General features: G+C 40.2%; 1 pseudogene; it reads left to right on the top strand.

The window, feature by feature from the left end:
- Window positions 1-13,689: 13,689 nt before the first annotated feature.
- On the top strand, window positions 13,690-14,829 carry LOC110144957 (glutamine synthetase pseudogene; annotated as a pseudogene).
- Window positions 14,830-15,064: the final 235 nt, after the last annotated feature.

Genomic DNA, 15,064 nt, shown 5'->3' on the forward strand with positions numbered 1-15,064 from the left:
TTTTCAAAAAGACTGAAGAGTGGAGAAATGAAGTAATTTTAAGGTCACAGAGTTAAAATCTGAAGGATCTGCATATAGGCAGTCTGTACCTGGAGCCTGTGCTTTTTAAAAAAATATTTATTTATTTTTAATTGACTGATGATTGGTTTACAATAGAGCCTGTGCTTTTAATCTCTGTCTTGTACTCTTAATTTGTTTCACCAAAGGCTCATTATCAACCCAGTGCTTTTCAGTCTCAAAAGTCCCTGTATCAATTACTTCTTAAATTTCTCTCAAAAATAATAGCATTTAGTTTTAACTTGACTTTTCATCTGGGTCGAATCGTGGCTATTTGAGACTCCTAAAAATTCATTTCCACAAAGAGCTACTGGGTGAAAGTATACATCTGTTCACTGAGCCATTATTTCAAGACTTCAAGAATACGTGCAGGTTGGGTCTTTTCAACACTTACACAAACATAACTCAATGTGATGAGATCACCAAGCAACTTACATTTTAGGAGGTGACAATAGGGAATAAAAAAAGACTCCATTTTTCTATTAAGCCATTCTGTATGTGTGCTTGCTGTCACCTGCTGATTGATGACATCCTGCTGGCATGGCCGATTCAGTGGGAGAACCGACACAGATGTACACAAACGGTGTGGAGAATGGGGGCGTCCATTCTCCTCCTGAAGTGATGCCGCTTGGGGGCTAGATTTATGGTATATTTTATTGGCAACAGTGACTCCTATGAGGTTTCTGAGAAGGTAGAGAACAAATGTCTGTTAGGCCTTGAATGTCAATTGTTCAGAAATTCTGAAACATATGCTGGTCAATGGGTTTGCTGTCAAAACAGAAAAGATTGATAGAGAGGAGGACGTTTCTTTAGAGAACAGCATGCAGTCCTCTGCCTTTGAGTGCCCTTAAGGGAGGCCAATTTGCAAGGCTGGTATTTACTCTTTCATTCGGCTTAGTTGAAGCATTTACATAGTAATGTTTTCAGTTTAACGTGGGAATGTTATTTTAAATTCTATACACGCTGCATATAAAAGTGTCCAAATGAATTATCTTATGTGTTTACTGTGTCTGGATGCTTGTTTATGTGCCTGTTTGAAACTACTATTTGCCAGTCCCTGCTTTCATTCTGAAATAGTGTCGGCAGGGTCTCCTAACAGGGACTATGTGTTCCTCTGGTGCCTCTAGTAACAAATTCCCGTCTTTCAGGGTTACCCCAAATTTCATACTAACCCAAGCTACTTCTTTTAATAAGTATCCAGGTTAGTGGTTTTCCATTGGGTGTTTTGGTTTCCTAATTTTTGAAATAGCAGCTAACCCTTGACTGGCCTGGGGGGTGGTGCATGTAATACGTGTGAAAGTGATTTGTCATTTCTGTAGGAGCAGGAAAGACATTGAACATGGCTGATCTGGAGACTAGAAACCTAGCAGGTAAACATTTTGCAGTTTACTCAGATGTATAAACCACAACAGTTTTATTTTCTATAACAATTTAATTTCTAACTCCAGTAACCATTTCATCTAGTATCAGAAAACTTGTTTTAAGCAGATATAGGATTTTCTTAGTTAAATTGTAATTTTTAAAGTCAATTCAGGATTTCCTCTGACCGTTCAGGTTTCCCTCGCTCCATCCTTGGTTTGATGTCTAAGCTCTAGAAGCCTTAGTGGTGTCCTGATGTTGGCTGGGGCACCTGGCCTGCGTTGGCACCTGCTGGGATGCAGGGCTTTGGGTCTGGCCTGCCACATCACTGTCTCTGTGTCTCTAGATGTCTGAGTCCCTCTGGGTTTCTAGTTGTTGATGTATGTGTTCTGTGTCCCTTGAAACTGAAATCTCTCCAGATTCACTAAAGCTCTTTCAATAAATTTCCATGTTTTTTGGTGTGTCTGTGAAAACTCAGCTGCTCTAACATCACGTATACAGAATGGATAGAATGGGGCTGTCTTGGGCTCTCTGGGCCCACAATCACTACAGCACAGCTATCTCTGCCCTGGTGGAAACTTGCAAGTCTATTGTCTTTCTGATAGGAATTAGGTAAGTCTCCTAGTCTCAGATTCCTACAAGCCTGTTTGGGGCTCCACTGGTGGGCGGTGATATGAAGGTTGGGCACAGAGGTCTTTATCAATGTCTTAACTGTGTTGCTTTTGTTTCCATCACCCCTAGGAATTCCCACAGACCTAGAAATTTGTATTAAATCGAGAGTTTGTATCAGCCCATTTTTCTCAGAGATCTTTAGTAAGGCATAGGTTTTTTTTTTTTTAAACTCAAGGATTATAGCCCAAACTCAAACTCTTTTTCTTTTATTCTGTTGATTCTAGAGAAATTGTCTAAATTTTATTTTGAAGTTGGAAAGCAAAGAATTTATTTTTTAATTTTACTTATTTTTTATTTATATATTTATTTTTATTTATTTTTTCTTCTATGTTCTTTGTGCTCTTCCTCCTACAATATAGGAAGTCAGGACTTCCTGCCTAATGTGAGAAGGATGACAGAATGAAATAAAATACACATCTGCCTATATAAAAATGGTTCTTTGTCCCTGAGATGATTGGGATTGGGTATTAAGACAACCAGGTACACTATTAATAACACCTTTTTATGATATCAGAGAAAATATAAGTGATTACCTTCTGAGATACCATATAAGAAACTGGATAAGCGCATTAACCATGGAATCAGATGGTTTGGATTCAAATCCTGGGAGTGTGTAACACAGCACAAATTATTTAAACTCCTTGTGCCTGGTTTCTATAACTGGGCAAATAACTGGAATTGTTATAAGAATTAAATAAGTTAATAATGTACAATACTCAGAGCAGAAACTGTTCAACAGTAAGCACTTAACAAATATTAATTATTGTTATTAGATATTGCCAGCTTATGTGCTGAAAACATTTAAAAGTGATTGTCTCATATATACATGTTCCAAATAATGCACATAGCATCCAAATTTAGATATTTTGTTTCCTTTCCAGTTGTTTTGCCCATGTTATCTACTTTAAACTTTATTTTTGTTCTCTTCATAAAACTGATTAGTTTGCACTGATAAAACTTTTTTTATCCACATGGAATTGCTCAATACAAAATGTACCTACCAGAATTGGTCAAACTATGAGGTTAAGGGCATAGTCCTCCAGACTGCCATATCTACCCAAAACTTAGAACTCCAGTTTCAAGGATTAGGAACCAACTACAAAGTTGAAGGGAAGAGTCTACACAACAATGTCCTTACTTCTGACAACTTCAAGTTTAGGGGTTTTCAGGAACCACCCTTAGGTTTCGTTATATGCTAGAAAGACTCGAAGAACTCTTTGAAACCTATTATACTCATGGCTATTTTTATTATAGGAAACAAATATATTAAAATCAGCCAATGTAAGCGATGCCTAGGACAGTCTGGGAAGATTCCAAGCTTGAAGCTCCCATTGTCCTCAGCGATGGCTTATCTTCTCAGCCTCAGTGTGTGACGATACTCACAGAGTAATGTCAGCCCAGGAAGCACACCTGTGCTTTGGTGTCCAGAGTTTTTCTTGGGGCTTCATTATGTAGACACAATTGATTAATTGCCCATGTGGTTGAATTTAGTCTCAGGTTTGATCAATATCATGTAACCCAAAGCCCCCACCACAGTTGATATGGTTGGGCTTTCTGGCATGACCAGCCCCCCATGCTAACACTATTAGGTAAGACCAGCCTCAAGCTGAGTCATCTTGTTAACAGGAACTGTCAAATGTGATCCAAGGGGTCCACTGTCTATAACAGGGATGCTCCTATGATTCTGGAGCTTCCAAAGATTTAGAGATTCCCTTCCAGAAGCTGGGACAAAGGCCTGTCTTTGGTCAAAGCTAAATTCCTTACTATATATTAATAGGAGAGTAAGCAAATTTTATTATCCATAACCCAAAATTTCCCCTTTCTCTCAGGGTCCAGCTCATTACAATCTCTCACCTCAGCCCATCCAACTTAGGAGATGACTAGTCTAACATTGTTTCTGTATCTACTCTACAATCAAACATATTCTCTGCAGTTTTCCATGATAGCACCTGCCTTTGTGTGAATTCTGTTTAAGGTCTTTATTTTTTGACTGCAGTCTTATTGAGCTACAGCCTCACTCCCAGAGACACTGTTTCCTGTGCTTCTAATCCTCTTCCATCAGAATTTGAGTTAATGGATGTGTCACTGGGAGCATTCACAGTGAAGGAACAGTCCAACGCAGAGGAAGATAGATGCCTGATGGCTGAGATTCATTCATTTATCAACTATTTATCACATCTTTTTTCTGTGCCAGGCACTATTCTGGACACAGAATATTTAGTGATGCTTAGAGGTTAATGGGAAAGGCAGATATTTATTGTACACAAAAATACATAGCAATTGTGATAAGGTCTACAAAGCAAAACTTGTTTTACTGTTTCAAAAAAAAAATTATAGGTTTCTTTGAAACAATAAAACAGAGAGGACAAATTTAGAGGTGGAGGGGGGCAGGAAATTGTTCACTGAGGAAGTGACATTTAACTCCAGATTTAAAGATTGGGAAAGGATTAGCCTAGTGACTGGAACTCTCATTTGATATGAGCTGGTAAGAATGGCATTGATGTAAGCCCTAAATTTAGTCTTTGTATGGTCTCCCCACTCCCACAAAATGAGGAAAATAATCTTTAATGAAACTTGAAAGTCAAAGGCCTTTGTATTTAAGGCTTTAACTGGCTCTGGAGTCAAAAAGAAATCTAGTGAAAATAATTAGTGAAGTTGTGAAACCATTCCAAGAGGAGGAGCCTTTGAAAAGTTTTCAGGGTGTCTCATTCCCATGTGCATAATAACAATTGAAAGCTTTAAAAAATCTTTCAGGGGGTTATGCTAATGGAATCTAGCTTATGAGATTCACTGTGCTTTCATTCCATGATATATCTTGAGCTAGTCATCAAAATAGACTTTGTTCTTCTTCATAGTTACTGTTTTGGCAAGCAAAAGAACCAGAAATCATAGTAAAACATCACTAGTATTCCTTGTTAAGACGAATCAATGTGCAGCAATGAAAAGGTTAGGGAGCGCTAATACCCAGCTTAAAGTATATTGAAATGAAAGCCAGGGTGGGCTTCAGAGTAAACACTGAAATGTCAGTGTGATACATGACAAGAAAGGAAGAGTAATCGGCTTTACTTAGTCTAAGCAGATAGGGATTCTGGAAGCGGTGTTAGATGACTTGCAGAATCATTCGTCAGTCTGGAGAAACAGACTCTGGGCCTGACTTCTAAGAGCAAAGACCAGAGCCACCCATTGAACTGGCCTAGTAAGGAGGTGGCCGTCCCTGTGCCAATCACAGGACCGCCTGATGGGGGCGAATCTTCTGGACTGGAAGTGGCCTCCACTGCCACCAGACACAGAACATGTAGCCAGGCTGGCCCAACCAGGAAGTTACTGCTCCTGAGCCAATGAATCAGATGCTGCTGCTGCTGCCAACCTGAGAACAATGCAACCCATACTGCCTCCCACCAAGGAAAGTAATGTCCTTGCCTAGACTACTCTTCCTGTGCCTCGCCTCCTGACTTAAGGCAATGGAGCCTGGGAAGTAGGTTAAAAAGTTTTCCTACCTTGGGAAGGCAAGGTTCATAGCATGAGAAACTGTCAATGTGGACATCATGTCTAATACTTTTCAGAAGCCATTAATGATGGTTGTTCTTTCAAGTAAAAAAGAATGCCCAGAGAAATACAACAGCAGAGATGATTGTAAGAATAACTGGGAGAGTCCAAAGAATTATAGATCCTCAATCTAAGAAGATGAAGAATGAGAGGAAATATGGAAAGTATTTAATAACTTAATGATGTCACAATATATAGTGTAATGAACTCAATCATTATAATGAGTAAAACTGAGTTTTGAGGTTGATTTAAGTATAAAAACTTTAAATCATACAAAGCCACATTTCTACAAGTGTCTGCATGGTTTGAATTTATTTCAACTCAACATTATGCATAAATGAATTAAAGGTAAGAGACAAAAACTAGATTTTAAAGAAAACTGTATGATTGTTATCGGAAACAAATTAGGTTTATTAGTAACTGTTTCCCAGTGCCATAGATGGGTGACATTTATTTTTGTCCTTACCGTTTAACTCCATCAGATGCAATTGTTTCTTAAATATTTATATGAAGCAATTTTTTGTTTAGTGATGGGAGCTAGTGATGAGAACTAAAAAAATGAAATGTATGAAATGATTAAATAATTAAGGAATGTATGATCAAGCAATGAACTCCTTTTAAATTCTAGGTACACTTGAAGAGACACTGTTTCTTCTAATCCTTTTGGATGGATCTTTCCATGGCCTGCCATTTACACTTGCCTGAGACTCATTCTGCTGAATATTTGAGGGCATTCTCTGCAGATCTCCAGGGTTCTTTCTTTAAGTACTTCTCTTTTTTCTAGTATTCTGTCCTGTGAGCTCTAGCTCCTCCAGTCTCAGCTCTTGTCTCCTTGACTCAGGAAAGTCATGGGGTTCTTACTCAATTTCCCCTCCCTGTGTCATAGACTGGAAACTCTCTCAAGGTGAGAATCTGGCGGCAATGTTTGGGCTCCCCTCATTTGTTTCCCATCTCTCAGGGAGAGCTGTCATTTATTGCCTGGTGTACAGTGTCTTGGAAACTGTTGTTTTATGTAATTTGTCTGGGGAATTTTTTTTTTTTTTGGTTGTTTCAGATGAAGGGTAATCTGATCTTTTTTCTATGTTGACTGGAAGCAGAATTCCATATCATATGATTCATAGTGGGTGTATCCATTGTACAGATGAGCCAACATTTTAAAAATCACTTTCTCTATTGGTAGACATTCAGGTTTCTCCTTCTTGATTCTTAACATTTTTGGTCTTTTTCCCTTTTTCCAAAGTGGTTGCTTCTATTTGGCCCCAAATCATAGGCCTTAGTTGTTATTTATTTTCCTACAGCTTAGGTTTCAGTACCATTTTTGACACAGAAAAAACCCAAAGAGACAACTTCATCTTCAGCTTCAACTCCAGCCTGAGCTAGGATTATCCTCCCGCCAAGACATCATCGGCTACATCTTACTGCTTCTACTTTCTGTCATTCCAACTGTCAATAAAATGAAAGATATTCTAAAAGCTCATTTATACCTTGTGAAATTTCAACATCGGTTTCTCATCAGGAAAGGGAGGCTTGAAATTAGAATTGACTTGATAAGGTTTTGGAAACAGAACCATGTCAGAGGTTAATAGAGGTTGTTAGGCTTTTGGAGAACTCTGTTGGGTCTCAGGGACAAACAGAAGAGACAAGAAAAGAAAAAAGACAAAAAAGAGAGAAAAAGTTATGGAGTTGTGGTGGTGGGTGGTCATTGGCCTTTGTTAGCTCCAGGTCACCACTGACCCTCTCACTCTCACTGGGATCCTATTGTTAGGGGAAGCACACTGATTGAAACCACTCACCCTGGCCAGGCACCATAGTAACCATTTGCATGAGTTGTTTTATGACAGGAGATCCTGATAAGGAATACGGAACTAGTAAGCCACCACCAACCAGAAGAGTTCAGGAAAGGTCAAAAGAGGACACCGCGTGTCCGTCCACTTCCCAGAATCCCTCTCACTAGCATCCATCTTGGCTGAGTGATGCTGTGCCACCAGGACAGACTCTGAATTAGAATGATTGGTCAAAGACCACACGGAAACTAATCCCATCACCATAAAACCCAAAGACTGTGAGCCACGTGGCAGAGCAGTTCTCCTGGGTTCCCTCACCCTCCTGCTCTCCACCTGGGTGCCCTTTCCCAATAAAATCTCTTGCTTTGTCAGCACATGTGTCTCCTCGGACAATTCATTTCTGAGTGTTAGATAACAGCCCAGTTTTGGGCCCTGGAAGGGGTCCCCCTTCCTGCAACACTATTATGGAAGTCCTTGGTGTATTTAGAGCTGATCCTCTTTTGTGTCTTTCCCCCAGACGGAATCGATGGAGCATGGTCTCAGGGCTGGCTCTGTGCCTTACTGCTTTGTGTGTGAACAACTTGCTATAAAACTGCCTCTTCAGAAGAAATTCATGTGTTGATAAGATTCATTATCTTAGGACTTCAATGAAGAGATTTAAACTTTCACTAATAGTTGAAATGTTGGAAGACTTAAACAAATGAAATGAAAAAGAATGATGAATGACTGATGAGTGTCTGTCCTTGACATGGAAATGGGGTTTAGGAGTCTGACCCTTCTTTAACTGGAGAAGGGAGCAATGTTTCAGGACTTGAGAAAACATAGGAAGTTTGAAGAGGAAGTGGAGAGCCAATGAACATAATTTAATGTGCCAGAGCAGAAAGGATAAATAGCTAAAATGATTCCCAGAAGCATGAAAATAATATAATGGCTAGAAATCACATGGCCTCTCCAAGTGGTAGGTGAGGCAGAATGAAACCTTTGAGCTGAGCATCCAGCCTTATACACATTGATTAGCATGTGCCTGTGGATGGAATTGGGATGCAGTCAACATAATTTAGCCTCTAATTCCCTCAGCATCCAATCCCTTAAAACATAAAGGTTTCAGGCTCTCACATTTGAGTTCAGAGTGACCAAGGGAGAATCAGGGACACACAGAGTCATACAATTCTTCGGCCTGATGAAAGGGAATGTCTCTTTTAGCTGGTCCTGCTGGTTCTGGCTGGCTGTTCTGTCCTCCTTCATGTGTTTGGATAGATCAGTTTGGTTAATAAGGCCTTCACAAAGAAAGGAACACACAACTAAGAAAATATATATTGTCTTCCCTAATAGCAGAATATGACTGTGATAGCCAGGAGGCTAGTATGAAATAGTGTCCTGCGACTTTTTTCCAATATCCTAAACCTCTTTGGAAGATGCTTTTATTTACTACCTGACAGGATCCATTTATCTGAAGTATAGTCTGAATAAATGGACTTTCAACACTTGTTCATTCTTTTTCCTTGTCTCCTGACTGTATATCTTGAGCAAATAACATTTTTTTAAAGGGACCCATGCAATCTATGTTTTTACAAACTCCACAATCTTCCTTGCCTAAATGAAAAACATTGCTTGCTCAAATGTGCTTTGAATTTTATTCCAAATTCCAGTGGCCACAGAATCTTTGATTTATTTTCAAATAGCTAATGCTTGAGGCCAAATGTAGATCTCTCAGGCTGGGAGAGGTTGTTAGGGATCATCTAGAATTTCCCTCTGTATTACAGACTGTACTGTTGGAGCGCATGTGTAATGTATAAAGTCTCTGACTCATGACTAACAGACAAATTTAAGTCATACTGTCCATTATGTAGCTTCTAATTGTCAGGAAGCATTTAACAGGAGGCTTCCTGTGTGCTGTTTTGGATCTGTCAGGAAACCTTTGGCCCTTATTAATTCCTGAATATTCAGGAATTAAGAGGAGAGGCATGCCTTTCCCAGGGCTGAGGAATCCAGGCATTTCCTTTGTTAGTTTCTCATTATGGTGATAAGTACCCTCTTCTCTCTTTAATAGGGATCACCTTGTGTTTTATAAGTCTGGAATTTTAATCTTTATCTTTGCTGAGAGTAACTACCTTGTAAGGCAGTATATATGCCCACATCATGTGGATTAAAACACCTTTGCTCCATCAGAGCTTGGGTTCCCGTCTCTTTCTTTCTTTCTTTCTTTTCCTCTCTTTCTCTTTATCTCTCTATTTCTGGCTGATTCCCTGGAATGCGAAAGCCAGCTGCGTAACCCAGGGAATATTAGCCTCTTTCCTTCTTTCACTTTCTCATCATTGACTCCGGACCACCAGGTTCCAGTTCAATAAAGGACCAACACTAATCAGTGGTGTTTCTAAACATTATAATGATATGCTATGCATGTTGCATGCTAAGTTGCTTCACTCATTTCCGACTCTGTGCGACCCCCACGGACAGCAGCCCACCAGGCTCCCCTGTCCACAGGATTCTCTAGGCAAGAATACTGGAGTGGATTGCCATTTCCTTCTCCAGAATGATAAGGCAATCTGATAAGTAAATTTTTATATCCTCTAATAGTCTGATCTTTCTGTCCAAGAGTACACTGTGACTTCTAGGAGAAAGACAAAACAAAGATATTTAATTCATAAAATCTATTTCCTGATCTGAAACTTTAAAAAAAAGTCAGAATAGAGTGGGCATTCATCATGAAATATTAATGAAGGTTACATACACTTACACAGACACACTTCAAGTCATCACAAAGCTCTGCTCTGAAATAATACTTAAAAGAAAATAAACATCTAATTTAGTAGTAGTGAATCCAAACCTGGACAGGAGTCTGTGGGAAGAAAAACACAAGCTGCAACTAGTGAGTACATACCAGCTATGGATTTTAAAGGTCTTTTTTTAGAATTGTGGGCTACATTCTTAGGGTAAACAGTATCTGGATGACTTGGCCTTTCTGCTGCAAAATTCTAGAAGCTGCCATCACACAGAATAAAATATTATTGGCACTCTCTGGAGCAGTGCCATGGGCAGGCGCTGCTTGTGGGCCCTGGGGTCTCTGGGGTTCTTGTCTCATCCTATGTGACAGACACTGGGGGAGCAGTGATTGTTTGGTCTAAGCTTATTTTGCATCTTTCCTTTCAACTGCGGTGACTTCAGTGAGGGTAAATATATTTCTGAAGTGCTACCTTGAATTTATTTAGAAAAAGAGAAATTTCATGACTTTTATTGGAAAATGATTGAAAATGTCTCCTTTCCCCCAGAACTTCACTTTGGCTGATACAATGTTAGTCTTCCCATGGTCATCATTAATTTTTCAAACATATGTTGCACTAGAAGAGACTTAGGTATTGCCTTAATAAGGTATGTAACCAGGACATATGCTAATTCAGCTAAAAAAATTTAAACTTGAGCTACTCAAACTACAGGGCTAATGCAGAAAACACAGTTAAATTACAAGTAAGAATGTAGGTAATTCCCCAGAGGTCACTCTTCTGCAAACAAATCATTTACATTTATTTAGTGATTTAATCCATGAACATCTTTAGTTTTATAAACTAGATATGAGTTTCTATCAAAAGTAACCATAAAGGAACACCTTAAAATAGTTTTATCTTTTGAAAATGTACCCTGTTGTCTACTGTTCTGCCAATAAACCACCAACAGAATAACAAACAGCTCCCTCACCTCTGTGTTGTTCTCAGCTATCACTTACCTGCTTTCTTTCCCAACACAATTTCTCAAATGAACTATCTTTTCTGCTTCTATTGCTTTACTTCCCATTAACTCTTTATTTCCTGTGTACTCAGCTGTGTCCGACTCTTTGTGACCCCATGGACTGTAGCCCACCAGGTTCCTCTGTTCATGGAATTTTCCAGGCAAGAATACTGGAGTGGGTTGTCATTTCCTACTCCAGAAGATCTTCTGATCCAGGGATTGAACCTGCGTTTCTGGTGTCTCCTGCATCGGCAGGCGGATTCTTTACCAACTGTGTCACATTATTTTTGTTTAACCAATTTCAATTCATTGACCATCCTCCCAACTCAGGACACAGTTTCTGCCAAATGCACTAGAACTCCCTTGCTGCAAATCCAGTGGTCACCTTTGTTATTATCTTGCTCAACCTCTCGGCAGTCCCCTCTTGCAGTTATACAGGCCCCTCTCTTGGCTCTTCTGATTTTTCTCTGACATATGGCCACTATCTCTCAGTCCTCTTGGCTGCGTTTTTTCCCTTTTCTGCTCACCTTTGTGTCATAGTACCCAAATCTGATTCAAGTTCTCATCTCTTCACTAACTCTATTTATTCTCAGAAAATCTATCTCCCCTTGTCCCTTGGCTTTACATGCCATCTACATGTCAATGACAGCTGCAGTTTTAGCTCTATCCCTGATCTCTCTATTAAATTCCAAACCCATTTATCAAACTTTCTCTATGGCATCTTCATTTAGATTTCTAATGGGTATCATAAACCCAGTATGGCTAAAATAGAAATCTTAATTTCTCTTCAAATCTGTTCCAGTCTTTTCGGCTCCAGAATCACTGCAGATGGTTACTGCAGACATGAAATTAAAAGACACTTGCTCCTTGGAAGAAAAGTTATGACCAACCTAGATAGCATATTAAAAAGCAGAGACATTACTTTGCCAACAAAGGTCTGTCTAGTCAATGCTATGGTTTTTTCATTAGTCATGTATGGATGTAAGAGTTGGACTAAAAAGAAAGCTGAACACTGAAGAATTGACGCTTTTCAACTGGTATTGGAGAAGACTCGTGAGAGTCCGTTGGACTGCAAGGAGATCCAACCAGTCAATCCTAAAGGAAATCAGTCCCGAATAGTCATTGTAAGGACTGATGTTGAAGCTGAAACTCCAATACTTTGGCCAGCTGATTTAAGAACTGACTCATTGGAAAAGACCCTGATGCTGGGAAAGATTGAAGGTGGGAAGAGAAGGGGACGACAGAGGATGGTGTGTTTGGATGGCATCACTGACTCAATGGACATGAGTTTGAATAAACTCTGGGAACTGGTGATGGACAGGGAGGCCTGGTGTGCTGCAGTCCATGGGATTGCAAAGAATTGGACATGACTGAGCAACTGAACTGAACTGAGTCTTACCTATGTCAGGAAGTCACATCAAAATGTACCTGATTGTTTAGGCCACACATCAAGTAATCATTCTTAGTTCTGCTCCTTTTTCTTTGCTTTCTCACTCACTTAAACTAAAATTAGTTCTGTTAATTTCACTGTCAAATATGTCTCATATTTGCATATTTCTCTTCATCTCCTTTTTTTTTTTCACCCTAGTCCAAATCACTATCTTTTTACAAGGATTATTTCAACATTTCAACAGTCTACTAAATGGTCTCCTCACCCACACCCCCTGCTACTTCTGCCTCCCTACCTCTCTTTACCTACTTTCCACACCAGAACCAAGTAATGTTTTTGAAGAAGGTAAATGAAACCATATCACTGGCCTATTTACATTTTCCAGCAGCTTCTCATTATACTTGTTAGTAGATATCCCAGTATTACTCACCACGACTTTTGTAAGCGTCTACGTAACACTTCAAGGAAACATCTCGCACCAACTTCTTTCTCATTCACTCTGCTTTTCTGATTCTTAGTCCTGGAAAATACCAGGCTTTCTCCCATTTTAAAGCTTTTTATTTGCTTTCCCTATACCCCAAATCCTTTCTCCTCATTTCTTAGCAGAACCTGTTCTTTCTTTTCATTTGAATTTCAGCCAAAATATCATCTCAGAGACTTTTCTCCCTGACCAGTCAATGAAAGTGTTCTCTACTCTTGCTCTGTCTTATCACTTTCTTTTATTTTCCTCTGAACATTTATAAGATATGGTTTACCTTGTTTATTTACTCAGTAGAACATTAATTCAATGGGAGAAGCTTTTTTGTTTAATTTGTTCATTGCTATATCTTCTGGACTTAGAACATACCTGATAAATAATAAGTGCTTGGTAAATATTGGTGGAATGAGTGAATTTGTTTATTCCTGTATTTTTTATGTCCCTCTCTGCACCATATTGATATAAGCTTCATGGGTGGAGGGACTTTACCTTGTTTATAGTTGTGTACTAAATGTCTAGGCTATTGTCTGGTCCATAATAGTCCCTCAATAAATACTTATTGAACAAACAGGCAGAACCTAGAATGGGAGAAGAACAGGCTGTCTAAGCAGCACCCCTGGCCTCCTTGCCTCTCTTCTCCTCACCTGGCTCTCGCTGCCTGCCCGCCCTGCTGCTTGCTCGGTGCCCAGAATACCTTCCACCATGGCCACCTTGGCGAGCTCCCACTTGAACAAAGGCATCAAGCAGGTGTACATGGTCCTACCTTAGGGTGAGAAAGTCCAAGCTATGTACATCTGGATCGACGGTATTGCAGAAGGACTGCACTGCAAGATCTGAACCTTGAATTCTGAGCCCAAGTATATAGAAGAGCTGCCTGTGGAATTTTGATGGCTCTAGTACTTTTCAGTCTGAAGGCTCCAACAGTGACATATATCTTGTTCCTGCTGCGATGTTTCGGGATCCTTTCTGCAAGTACCCCAACAAGCTGGTGTTCTGTGAAGTCTTCAAGTACAACTGAAAGCCTGCAGACAACAATTTAAGGCACACCTATAAACGGATAATGGACATGGTTAGCAACCAGTGCCTATGGTTTGGAATGGAGCAGGAATATGCTCTTATGGGCACAGATGGGCACCACTTTGGTTGGCCTTCCAACGGCTTTCCTGGGCCCCAAGATCCATACTACTGTGATGTGGGAGCAGACAAGGCCTACCACAGGGATACTGCAGGGGTTCACCACCAGGCCTCCTTGCAGGCAGGCATCAAGATCTGGGGTAGGAATGCCGAGGTCATGCCTGTGCAGTGGGAATTCCAGATAGGACCCTGTGAAGGAATCAACATGGGAGATCATCTGTAGGTGGCCTGTTTCATCTTGCATCGTGTGTGCGAAGACTTTGGAGTGATCGCCACCTTTAATCCTAAGTCCATTCTTGGAAACTGGAATGGTGCTGGCTGCCACGCCAACGTTAGCACCAAGGCCATGCAAGAGGAGAATGGTCTGAAGTACATTGAGGAGGGCATTGAGAAACTAAGCAAGAGGCACCAGTACCACATCTGAGCCTACAATCCTAAGTGGGCCCTGGAACGCCAGGCGCCTAACTGGATTCCATGAAACCTCCAAAGTCAAGGACTTCTCTGCCGGCGTGGCCAACCTTGGTGCTAGCATCCACATCCCTCGGACTGTTGGCCAGGAGAAGAAAGGCTACTTTGAAGACCGCCGCCCATCTGTCAACTGTGACCCCTCCGCCGTGAAGGAAGCCCTCATCCTCACATGTCTTCTGAATGAAATGGGTGATGAGCTCTTCCAGTACAAGAACTAAGTGGGCTAGACTTGCAGCCCGCAAAGCACCTCTCAATTCTACATCTTGCTCCCACTCTTGCCCCTCTCAGTGTCATAATAACAATAACTCAAAGGGTAGAATATCAAGTTTTTTTTTTTTTTTAATTCCTCACACCCAATTAATATCTCTTGCTTTCTTTAGTCAGGATTGAGAGTCAAATTCTTAATCATTTCACAACCACCTACCTATCCCTGCCCTTTTATTTTTCCTATCA

The sequence above is a fragment of the Odocoileus virginianus genome, chromosome 6 (genome assembly GCF_023699985.2).
Source record: "Odocoileus virginianus isolate 20LAN1187 ecotype Illinois chromosome 6, Ovbor_1.2, whole genome shotgun sequence".
Lineage (NCBI taxonomy): Eukaryota > Metazoa > Chordata > Mammalia > Artiodactyla > Cervidae > Odocoileus > Odocoileus virginianus.